Source organism: Meles meles, chromosome 5 (assembly GCF_922984935.1).
Source record: "Meles meles chromosome 5, mMelMel3.1 paternal haplotype, whole genome shotgun sequence".
Lineage (NCBI taxonomy): Eukaryota > Metazoa > Chordata > Mammalia > Carnivora > Mustelidae > Meles > Meles meles.
In genome coordinates this window covers 36226832-36239854 of record NC_060070.1, presented here as the reverse complement: position 1 = coordinate 36239854, position 13023 = coordinate 36226832, and the positions used below count along the sequence as shown (strand labels likewise).

At 37.6% G+C, this 13023-nt stretch overlaps 1 protein-coding gene across 1 annotated transcript in view; it reads left to right on the top strand.

Moving 5' to 3' along the window:
- Positions 1–10229: 10229 nt before the first annotated feature.
- The window catches only part of MANEA (mannosidase endo-alpha), an 88832-nt gene continuing 86038 nt past the window's right edge, over positions 10230–13023 (top strand). Inside the window, exon 1 of the mRNA XM_046006394.1 lies at positions 10230–10370. The gene's annotated coding sequence lies outside the window, so the exon portion shown is untranslated. The remainder of the gene's footprint in view (positions 10371–13023) is intronic.

Below are 13023 nucleotides of genomic sequence, written 5' to 3'. Positions count from 1 at the left end.
AAATGACAACTCCACCACAGAAATACAAACGATTCTAAGAGAATGTTATGAAAAACTATATGCCAACAAATTGGACAACCTAGAAGAAATGCATAAATTCCTAGCATATAATCTACCAAAACAGAAGCAGGAAGGAATAGAAAATTTGAAAAGAACAATTAACAGCACTGAAATTGAATCAGTAATCAAAAAACTCCCACCAAACAAAAGTCCAGGGCCAGAGGGCTTCACAGGTGAATTCTACCAAACATTTAAAGAGTTAATACCTATTCTTCTCATACTATTCCAAGAAAATAGAAGGAAAACTTCCAAATCCATTCTTTGAGGTCAGTATTACCCTGATACTAAAGCCAGTTAAAGACCCCACCAAAAAAAAGAGAGAGAGAGAGAGAGAGAGAGAGAGAGAGAGAGAGAGAAATACATGCCAATGTTTGATAACATAGATGTGAAAATCCTCAATAGAAGACTAGCAGAAAAATCCAACAATACATTAAAAAAAATCATTCACTACAATCAAGTGGGATTTATTCCTGTGGTGCAAAGGTGATTTAATCTTCATAAATCAATCAATGTGAGGTGTCACATCAATAGGAAAAAGGATAAAATCCATATGATTATTTCAATAGATGAGGAAAAAACATTTGACAAAGTACAACATCCATTCATGATGAAAAGTAGGGAAAAAAAGTAGGGAACATATCTAAAATAATAAAGGCCATATATGAAAAACCCATAGCTAGCATTATCCTCAGTGGATATCCTCAGCTTTTCCCAACTTGCACTTTCCCCCTAAGTAACAAGGCAAGGGAACAAGGCAAGGACGTCCACTCTTACAACTTTTATTTAACATAGTACTGGAAGTCCAAGCCACAGCACTCAGACACAAAAAGAAATAAAAAGGCATCCAAATTAATAAGGTAGTGGTAAAACTTTAACTATCTGCACATGACATTCTACTATGTATAGAAAGCCCTAAACACCAAAAGACTACTGCAACTGATAAATGAATTCAGTAATGTTGCAGGATATAAAAATAATGTGCAGAAATCTATCACATTCCTGTATATTAATAATGAATCAGCAGGAAGAAATTAAGAAAAAAATCCCATTTAATTGATGGAAGCAGCCCAAGTGTTCATTGATAGAGGAATGGATAAAGAAAGTATGATGTGTGTGTGTGTGTGTGTGTGTGTGTGTGTGTGTACAATGGAATATTATTCAGTCATAAAAAATGAAATCTTGCCACCTGCAACAACATGCATGGAACTAAAGAGTGTAATGCTAAGTGAAATAAGTTAGAGAAAGACATATACCACCTAATTTCACTATTATGTGGGATTTAAGAAGTAAATGAGCAAAGGAGAATAAAAGAAAAGAAGAGAAACCAGGAAACAGTCTTAACAGTCTTAACTACAGAACTGATGGTTACCAGAGTATGGATGGATAGGAGGATGGGTAAACTAGGTGAAGGGGAGTAAGAGTATATTTATCATGATGAGTGCTGAGTAACCTATAGAATTGTTGACTTACTATATTGTACACCTGAACTAATATAACACAGTCTATTAACTATAATAGATTTTAAAATAAAAACTTAATAATAAAATATTTTAAAAACCAAAATTACACCTGCTTCACCTACTTACCAAGTTTCCCCAGATTCCTCCAAGATTCTCCTGATACATATATTTTATAAGATTTTGTTTATTTATTTGAGAGTGTGAGTGAGAGAGAAAGAGAAAGAGCAGGGGGAGGGGCAGAAGCAGACTCCTGGCTGAGCAGGGAGCCTAGCCACAGAGAGCTGGATCCTGGGACTCTGGGATCATGACCCGAGCCAAAGGCAGATGCTTAACCGATTGAGCTGCCCAGGCGTCCTAAAGTTAAGTGTGGAATTCTCTTTAGATTTTTGTTGTGTTTTGAAGTGTTTCAACTTTAACATTTTAAATGACTATATAAACTCACTTTCATATAATGCACAGTACTAAAAAAGTACAAAATGTTTACCATAAACATATGGTCATGAAATTCAGTACCCACAATGGTTGCATCATTAACTCAACTAAGCATTTTTGTTCATTTCACTTTTTCTGAAAGCTGTGGCACACTACAGCTGCTCTACATCTTGAACTGGTTCAGGTTGCTCAGCATATATCCAGCAACTATACTCAAGAAGTATAAATCTCCATGTAAAAATCTCCATGAGTGCAACTGTCCTATCCAGAAAACTTGGGGAGCAGGAGGTGGCAGACTGTGGGTAAATGCATCTCATATTTTTTAAGTATGCTAAACATATATCCTTAGCTTTTTATATATTTTTTAAAGATTTTATTTATTTATTTGACAGAGAGAGATCACAAGTAGGCAGAGAGGCAGGCAGAGAGAGGAAGGGAAGAAGGCTCCCTGCTGAGCAGAGAGCCCAAAGCGGGGCTCGATCCCAGGACCCTGAGACCCTTTTCCTGAACAAGTTGTATAAAATGGGAAAATTAATATTGCAAAATAAAGATATTTCATACTTTGGAACAAGTTTTAAACATATAAAAGCAGTTAAAATATATGTGTAAAACTGTATTTCTAATCTTTCTGGGAGCACATTATATTTTTCTAATGAATCATAAAATATTGAGAGTATTTAAAAAATATTATGTGTATTTCTTTGCTATGAAATCATAAGTGGTAATTTGGTAAGTTCTGTTTTTATTGTTGCATTTTTTTATTCTAAAAGATGATTAAGCATCCTACTCAGAGAATTTATTTTGAAAGAAGCAGGAACATAAAAATGTTACCACCAAGTTATCACATACATGAATAAACATACATACACACACAGATGCACAGTACTTGATTCCTTATTTAGTCAATAAAGAATGAATTCCTGGCCATTAAACACATTCAGTTAAAGAAACATATTTGAAGACTTGCTATGCGAAAGTCATTGGGCCAGGTATTATAAAAATGTAAGGATGAATGAAGGAAAGCCCACCTTACAAGAACACAAACTCTTGAAAATATAGACATCTACAAATATAATTGAAGCAGCCCATACAGTGGTAAATGGATAATTAATATAAACCACACAACGTGTGTCTCTGTATTTTCTAGATAGTAAGCTCCTAGAAGGCCGACGGTTCTTCTGAGCTGATGTATTCTGACAGTAGGCAGCCTCCCAAAATTGTTAATAAATGCATAATCAAAACCAATTATAAAATTAACATATCGAGCAATCTCAACAAAACAAAACCTCCAAAACAACCAGAATAATATTTGATGAATGAAAACCCCAGTTCAGTTTAGTGACAATTAGTGACGATTCTCTCACATCCAAAAAAAAACATTTTAATGTCCACAATAAAAAGAAGAGTAAATGGTACATCTACCGTTTTTCTTTTCACACACTATTATTAGACCAACTGGCTGTCTTGTAATTAATGTAACATTTACTGAAGCCCTACTGTTCATTGCTTTATTTATTCAACACATTTTTTGAGCGCCATGTTAGTTTCCTTTAGTTGCTGGAAGCAATTAGTATAGACTTGGTAGGTTAAAAAAGCATTCATTTATTTTCTTGCAGTTCCGGAATTCCGAAGGCTGAAGTTAATTTCACTGGGCTGAAATCAAGGTGTTAGTTTGGTTGGTAGCTCTCCCTTTTGAGGCTTACGGGAGAATTTTTTTTTTTTTGCCTTTTCTAGCTTCTAGAGCTGCATTCCTTTCATTCCTTTGGGTCCCTTCCCCAATCTTTAAAGTTGGCAACAGCATTTTGTTTCAGCTGCCACATTGCCTTCTCTTTCAAATTTCCCTTTCCCTGCCTCTGATCAGGACATTTGTGATGATAGTTAGGGCCCAACGCAGACAGTCTTCGTCTCAAGATACTTAATCATATCTGCAAAGTCTCTTTTGCCATGTAAAGTAACATTCACATTTTCAGGAGATTTGGAGTTAGTTCTCTTAGGGGACCATTGCTCATCCTACCACGTGCACTTACTACATGCTGGATATAGGAGACCCAGCAGTGAATTAGACATCTTTGTATCTGTGCTCATGGATCTTGACATTATGTGAGGTAAAAAAAGATGTACAAGGCACAGACCTGCTTTTTAATTGGGTTCTCTAATAGAGGGGTATTTTATCAGAGAATAAGTACATGTTCTTTCCTTTACACTTTTAGCAAGAGAAATTGCCAGCTCCTTCTTAGAAAAAGCAGGCACAGAAAATCACCTTGCAGCACACTGTTGAGAAAAATTACTTGTGTTCTGTCTTATATAAATAGAGGATGAGTGGGCTCATCTATCTTAAGCAATAACAGACTTTTTTTTTTTTTTTAGTAACTTTGCAAACTTCTCTCTTTTTTTTTTTTAATGTTAGGAGATGATGGTTTTGTGGCAGAAGAAAGGTTAGGTCAATTTGGTTAAGGAATCTATGTTTCGTTCTGGAAAGGAAAAAACAAAATAAAACAAAACCTAATGCCTTAGAAGATAACTATAAAATCTGGACTTCAGGTAGTACAAAATTTGGGGGTTGGCTAATTAGGCATAAAATTAATGCTTGGTCCCAGTACGTGAAACTTCCTTCCCTCAAAACACTGACAGGCTATGTATCAACCTGTGGAGTAGTTGCCCCACTCAGGAAGTGCCATATCCTTCTGCTAGCCCAGGTTTCAACTAATGATAAGCATCTGTCTCACTGCCCCATGGATCAGGGTCTTGCCAGGAGAGATGGCCCATACCCAGTCAACAGTGCATTTAGTCTAGCAGCACCAATTAGCCAGAGGTTAATGCTCTGCCACCTCTAAGTGGAACAGTAATGACACTGGAATTATCCCCATCTCCATCACTTGCAGTGCTATGACCTGGCCTAGTGCTTCAATCAGAAATGAAAAGGGCTTTGGTCAAAGGGACTTGGTCTGTTTAGTTGGTTTCTCAGTCTGCTTAAGGCCGCTATAACAAAATATGTTAACCAGATGATTTATAAACATGAAGCATTTATTTCTCCCAGTTATGGAGGCTGGAAGTTCAAGGTTAGGGTGCTAGCATGGTCAGGTGATAGCCCTCTTTTGGGTCATAGATTTCTTATTTTATCCTCAGATGGCAGAAAAGAAACATGGTCTCTCTGGATCCTCTTTTCTAAAGGCACTATACCATTCATGAGGGTTCTGCTTTCATGACCTAATCACTTCAAAAGTCCCCACCTCTAAAAGTCTCCACCTCCTGGTACCATCACCCGAGTAGTTTGATTTCAACATATTTTGAAGGAATGCAAACATTGAGACTGTAGCAGTTGAGAATTACCTACATTGAGTTTAATACTAGGGTGTGAGTAAATCCTAATTGAGTAAATCAGCCTCTACTAATGAGTAAAGAAGGCACCTTAGCCCCTATGGCCACTACAGGGACAGAGAATTTACACAGCTCTGAGTTAGAGACATGACCTGCCAACACCAGTTTCTTCTTTGACCCATGTCACAAGTCATGAATTTATGTATGATAGAGTTAGACTGGATTCTTTGTTGTCAAGACTGCTAGGTACTCAAGAACTCTGGGTACACATGGTGAAAAATTAGAGCGGTAGGATGATGGGTAAGAGTTTGGATCTCTGAATTATCTGCTGCTATCAGTTGGTAGAGGGGATTTCTTGGGATGTCAAGAGGTAGCCTAGTTACATCTTTATATAGGAAAATATGATGTAAAGAATGGTATGACAATTTAATTAATGAAGAAATTATTGCTGTTTTATCATACTGTCTATAATGTAATAGTGATTAATGTATGTATGTAGTAATAATTACATTGTACATAGTACAATAGCATTAGAGAAGGCAGACTTGACATGGACATTGAAGCATAGTGTAGTAGATAATTGAACTTTTGTTTTGAGATTTACTGTATTTGTTTGTTTGTTGGCTATAGAATGCAAAAATCCTGGTTTTGGACGAAAACCATAGTGTGTGTCTTGTACCTGACTTCTCATTAAAGAAGCCCAAAGGACTGACTTCCATTTTAAGGAAGCTAAAGAGATACAGACATATAACTTAGGCTTAGCTCATCAAATTTTTCCAACCAAAGATTTGAATCTTGAAGAACTACGGCAAATAATGCAGGCAGAATGGAGAGATTCTTCATGGTGGTGTCACAAACATTGAGAGCTCAGTGCACACTTGAAATTATCAATGCCGGGGCACCTGGGTGGCTCAGTGGGTTAAGCCTCTGCCTTCAGCTCAGGTCATGATCTCAGGGTCCTGGGATGGAGCCCCACATCAGGCTCTCTGCTCAGCGGGGAGCCTGCTTCCTCCTCTCTCTCTGCCTGCCTCTCTGCTTACTCGTGATCTCTCTCTGTCAAATAAATACATCTTTAAAAAAAAAAAGAAAGAAATTATCAATGCCTTAATCTGTACCATTGCATGAGGCTGTCATCCCAGTTGTCTGGCCCTTTTGTGTTCCCGCCCATTGCCTTATTTACTAGACTTCACCTTATTGCTATTCTCTGTAACCTTTCACATAAGGTCTATTTGTGTTTCAGTGTGCCAAATTCAGTTTCTATTGCTTGCAAAAAAGAACTCTAACTTGAATGGAGGGGGAATACACAGGAAGTGAGAAGACATGTTAGGTAAGTGGAGTGATGAACAAAGATATGAAATGACATAATATGTCGAGAAGATACTAATGAAACTGCAGGGACTGGATGGAAGAAAAGCCAAAGTATTCAGATGACAGTAAGGACAGTTCTAGGACTACAGCAAACAATACATATCAGAAAGTAGAATTAAATAATAATGAGTAAGTAACTCTTAGTCTTTTATTCTTTTATCCCCTGAATAAATTATTTGTTGCATTCTTGTTATGTCAACAACTTTTGCTGGCTCTGAACATATAAAAAGGGCAAAATCCATGCCATCAAGGAGACACTAATCTTTTACAGTGCAGTAGGGAATTTCAGGACACAAATTCCTTTTTTGCTTTAATTTAAACATTTAGATAACTTTCTCTCTCATGATAATTATTGTCACCAATTTACCAATTTTAAAAATTGACAGAAATAGAAATTCTAAAGTAAGATTTCAGTATTATAGAATCCTAATAAATCAAAGTAAAAGAGTACCAGTCCTGAGGGCCTAGTTTTTTTCCTGCATTTTTTGAAATAATCATTATTCCCGACTCTAATATGTTTATGGAAGTTATTATATTAATAAATATTCTGATGTTGAATGAAAGAAAGGGTATTTTATTTTATATCAGTGTATGCCGACTTCTTAAAAACTGTTTGATTATGCTGCCAGCATAAATAAATTAGGGTAAATAGATTCTCATTGAATGATTTTTTCTAACCATCAGATTCAATGCAAAATGGTATTTATAAATTGGATTGGGATTGCATCTAATGCCCCATCCTATAACTCTGACTGTTCTGTTGGTACCTTGCTAATGGCAAGAAATATTGAAATATCACTAACAGAGATAATGTTGTCATTGTTCAAAGTGTTTTTGTGTGGATTACTTGATTATTGGGAGGTATGGGAACGATGTTTTGTTGTAATGATCACAAATATTTTTACACACTAAATCCTGACATTTTTCAAATATAGGATGGCTATAATTTGTGGCAAATTCAATTGTCTATTTTTACATGTATTTCAACTAAAAACTAGCACTGAAGGAATATGCCATTCATCTAATAGAGGGATTCCTGGAAGGAAAAAAGTGGGAGCTGCATATAAATTGATTTTATGTAGTAAATGGACATTTCAAATATGTTATATCAGGGTGGTTACTGAGCTCCCAAAGGGGAGGGAAAAAAAATATCCAAACAGGGAAGAATGGGGAAAAAAATACAAATTATTTTCATCGAATTCTTGTTGAGAACTGTTCTAATGCATTAAACTAATAGTAGCCTTTGTCTTCTCCTAATTACTTATTATTATTATAATAGTCTCTACCCCACAAGATCCTTGGGGTTGATCTTGTCTTGCTACTAGCAAAACCATTTCCACTTCTTTTTTGGCATTAGCAATAAAGATCCTTCTTATTTCCCAGGCCTGTGGATAAAATAATAAAGTCAAATTCATTCCACACAGTATCCAAATAGGGTTTTTTATGGATCTTGGCTAAATCATCCTAAAGTTTATATGAAAGAGCAAACAGCCAAGAGTAATTAAGGCAATTTTTTTATTAAAGATTTTTATTTGTTTATTTGACAGAGATCACAAGTAGGCAGAGAGGCAGGCAGAAAGAGGGGGAAGCAGGCTTCCTGCTGAGCAGAGAGCCCTATTTGGGGCTTGATCCCGGCCGAAAGGCAGAGGCTTTAACTCACTGAGCCACCCAGGCGCCCCTAAGTAAGGTAATTTTAGAGAAGAGTCATAAGAGGGGCACCTGGGTAGCTCAGTGGGTTAAGCCTCTGCCTTTGGCTCAGGTCATGATCTCAGGGTCCTGGGATCGAGCCCCGAATTAGCCTCTCTGGTCAGCAGGGAGCCTGCTTCCCCCTCTTTCTCTCTGCCTGCCTCTCTGCCTACTTGTGATCTCTGTCTGTCAAATAAATAACATCTTAAAAAAAAAAAGAAGAATCATAAGAAAGAGGGTCTTGCTGAATTTTTCAATATGCAGAATTGAGTGCATATGACCAACAAAGGAGAAGTACTTAAACTTTAAAAATTTTTAAAAATATCTACAAATTAATTTCCAAAAACAACAAAGCCTATAACATACTCATTATTTTATTTATACTTTTCTGTGTCTAAAAATATTTCATAATTAAACTTTAAAACTTTTAGAAAATAAACGAGAATATCCTATGGTCTCAGGTTTGAAGACTGTTACAAATAAAAAAGCAAAATGGATGAAATTATAATGTAAAAAATTTGTTACAACTAGCAGTACTTAAAATAAACAGCTTTTGGTTATCAAAAGATACCATAGAAAGTTAAAGGACAATCCATAAACTGAGAGAAGCAATATGAAACACATATAACCAACAAGAGAGAAGTATTTAAGCTTTAAAAATATATAAAGATCATCTACAAATTAATTTCCAAAAGCAACAAGCCTATAAAAAGTGAGTTAAAATTGAGAACAGGCGTTGCACAGAAAACCAAATAGCCACTAAGCATTTATAAAGATACACAAACTCACTGGCAAGGGGATTAATGTAAATTAAAGGAGCAAATTAAGAGATGCTATTGGCAGACAAAAATTTTAAAATCTAACAATAACAGGTGTTATGGTGATGTGCCAGCCTATGTGAAATGTATCTGTGTATAGATAAATCTCAAAACACAAATGTGTAGTGAAAAAAAGAAATTGGAGGGGAAGATGCTGTGTGATTCATTATAAAAAATAAGGATGACATATTTTTAGGGAATCATACATATATAACTATGTTCAAAATGCAAGAAAATAAGTAATACAAAATTTAGCATAATGGTTATTTCTGTCTGGGAGCGAGATGGAGAGGATTTTTGAGAAGGCTTCAAAAATACTGGTATTCTGCATCTTCAGCTCTGTAGTGAGTACGAGGGTATTCTTTTTATTATTCTTTAAAATGTGCACATACAGGATACATTCATATATGCATATTTCACAACTAAAATTTCTACTAAAAATCTAGTGTGATTTTAAGGACGCCCTTACAAAATTGTTCATGTCAGCAAGTTCTAGACTGTGAGTCAGGATTTCCTTGTTACTATGTAACCAAACAAAACAGAATTCTCTTGGCTTCAGGCTGATGTAAAATGGAATCCTTCAGATGAAACTCCTATTTCGAAAGTTCTTGTTCTTTATACCTGTCTCATTGTTCTCAATTATTTCTATAATCCACTACAAAGGTGATTTTATATAATTGCTAATTAAATGTCATCTTTATCTATTAGGGCCTTCAATAAAAGTTCCAGTTTTTTCAAAAAAGATAAAACTCATCCTTAAAGAGTTTGAAAACAACCTGTGTACTCGAGTTAAAGCAACTTTGGAAAGCCTCCCATCAAAACTAGCTATCCTTCTTAGTGAGAGCTTCGCAGAGGAACTTCAGAACAGTTTTTAAGAGAGGGGTGGGTCACCTCTAATCGGAGTGAGAGCCTGGGAGTCCCGCCGGAGTCGGCTTCTCTGCTCGGGACCCCCGGAAAAGCTCCCCCCTCCTTCATTCACGCCCCTCTTGACGCTCGCAGATTAGGGGAGCTGGTGCCCGGAAGGCCAGCGCCCTGCCTCTTCCAGAGTCCGGCGTCAGGCCCCGCCCACCGGGGGCTGCAGGAACGCTCTGCGCGAGCCTTTTGGGAGGCGGGGCTGGATGGATTCGCTGCGGGGAGGCCGCAGGGTGTCGGCTTCCGCTCTCCCTCTGCTTTCAACCCCCACGGCTCTGGCTGAAGCGTCTGCCTGTGGCCGGATTCCCAGACCCTGGTGAGTAGCTGGAGGATTCAGGGCACCGCAGACGCGGCTGCGGCGAATTCGGGACCCACCTCCCAGCGCCTGCGCGCCTGTCCCCTAGCCAATGTGCTTGCAGCTTCTGCAGGTGGCCTTTGACCTCGCGCCCCTTGGGCGGGCGAGAGGCGGCGAGCTGCTTTTTGGGGACCCGGGGTACGCCCCCCCCCCCCCCCCCCCCCGGTCACTGTTAGCTCTCTGGGTTAGTTTTACTGCTAGCTTTTAGAGAGCCTTCGGGCTTAGTGTCGGCTGCTTCTTCGCAGCGGAACGTCCCGTCGTCTCCTCAGTTTTCCCTCCTCTCCTCAGCAAGTTGGGAATTCCGGGAGTGACGGAAGACGTTCGGTGCCCTGTTCTTTTTGTATCCCAACTGCAGCTGCGCCTTGAGTCTGCGGGGAGAGGAGGGAGGACCGAGGCCTCCAGCGCTTGGGTTGCCGCCTGCCTCCCGGCGCCTTTGGGCCTCTGGCGAGGAGTGTAGGGATGGCGAAGCCACCCCAGAGATGGTTTTTCCCATTCATTTGTCAACATGTTTGGCTCTGTCAGCACAGACATTTATCTTTTGCTAAGTTTCAGGATGCAGCTGTGCCGGACGAATCTCTTTTTCCATTCCACAGGAGCAAACTGAAATTCAGGCATTTACGATGGTTTTCGTTTTATATATTGTGAGACCCTATGGATGAATGTTAGAAAACGTGGGACTATTTAAAGATGAGTAAAACAAGGGAGGATAATATAGGACTTTAAAAAAGACAAATAGGACTGGAATGAGTTGTTTATGTTAAAGTATTTTCGGTAGTAGTTTGAGAGAAAAATACAAAATAAAATCCAGGCTTGTTAATACTGTCGCATTGCAGAGTATTTTCATGACAATGTGTGGTTTTTCTTCTTTTTGGGCTATCTGTAAACTCAGAAAAAACAATGGGGCGCAGTCACTCTTGTAGACTTTCAGACTCTGTGCATAAAACATTATGCACAGAGTAATTCTCACTTCTGGTAGTCACGTGATTAAATACTATGTGTAAGATCAGAAAATAAACTGTCCTCAGAGTAAAGTTGCAGTTTATGAGTAGGTAACAGATTGTTTTCTTAGCCCATTCTATTTAAATGAAAACATGACACGTGTCAGCAGTTTTCATCTGTTTAAAAAAAAAAAAAAATCTCTAAACCTGATTTGTGTGGTAGGTGGTTGTAAGACGGTAGAATAGAAGGCAAGAGCTTTAATTTTAGAGCCAAACTTGCTTTGCTTCTTCTGGTGCTTAACGTCAGAATGTTACTCAGCCTTTCACTAAGCCCACTGAAAACTGTACCTCTTTTACATCTGTCATCTGTAAAATGGTGTTAAAAAGACGTTTTACTTATTAAGTTGTTATGAAGACTAAAACGGAAGGATAAGATTATGCGGAACTGAATTTCCGTTAACCAGAGGGTGTAAGTGTTTACACTAAAACCACCTGGGAAAGGAAACCTTGGTATAGAAACTGATTATGAAAGTTCCAGGTGTATCTTCTATTAATAGCTGTTTATCTATAATGGCTTCTTAGAAAATAAAATTAGAAAACAATACTAAAAAACACTGCAAGTCTGTATAATTTAGTAATAGGTAACTAAAAGGTGAAATCTTTTGACGTTTCTACCTGGATTGACAGCAGATACTTTCTGAAATAAGCTGATGTCACAATGTTCTGGATCTTTTAGACTTCTTAAGTCAAAAACTAGCATTTCGAAGATTAAAAGCATAAAACACAAAAGTAGAAACCATAGAGTTTCAAGAGAACCTATTAGGTATAACTCTGTGTATTATGTAATGTCAGCTGCCCTTTGAAGAAAACAGGTCTTCAATAGCCAATATCTTGAGTAGATTCCTATTTTGGGAACCCATACATCTGCAATTAACTTGTAATTTTATTTTCTCAGGTGACTTCTGAATCTTCTTTTGTTGAAGACAAATAGTTCCTCCATTTCTTTCTTCTTAAACCATTGGAACTACTAGCTTCTCAACGGTCATTATGGTTTTGCTATCTTGATAATTTTTATTAAAATTAATTTTTAAAATTATTGGATGTTTCTTGCTATATAATATGTTCAGTATAGGTTGTAAAAAGGTCAACCATCTGTATAGTCAGTAGAATCTATGCATATGCATACTGCTCAAATATATACTGATGTCAAAAACAAAAGGGCCTGAAATTAAATTCTTCAAGCTGAACACTTAATGCCCACTATGTATAAGATGTGTGGAGCTCTTCTACAGTGTAAATTCAAGAACTCCATTTTTTGACCTCAAGGAGCAATCCAGTAGTAGGTCTAATACATGTAAGTAAATAGCATAATGCAGTATGTAAAGAAATGCCACTTCAGTAAGTAGGCAAAGCTGTAACAATAGAATGTATGAGAAAATGAGTACTTTTCACTCTGGAATCATTAGGGAAGGTATCAGGCGGCAACATTCCAGCTTTGTCTTGAGGGATGAATAGCATTTTAAAAGTTAGCCATGTAGAGAATAGACTTTTTTTTTTTAATATTTTATTTATTTGACAGAGAGAAATCACAACTAGGCAGAGAGAGAGGAGGAAGAAGGCTCCCTGCGGAGCAGAGAGCCTGATGTGGGGCTCGATCCCAGGACCCTGGGACCATG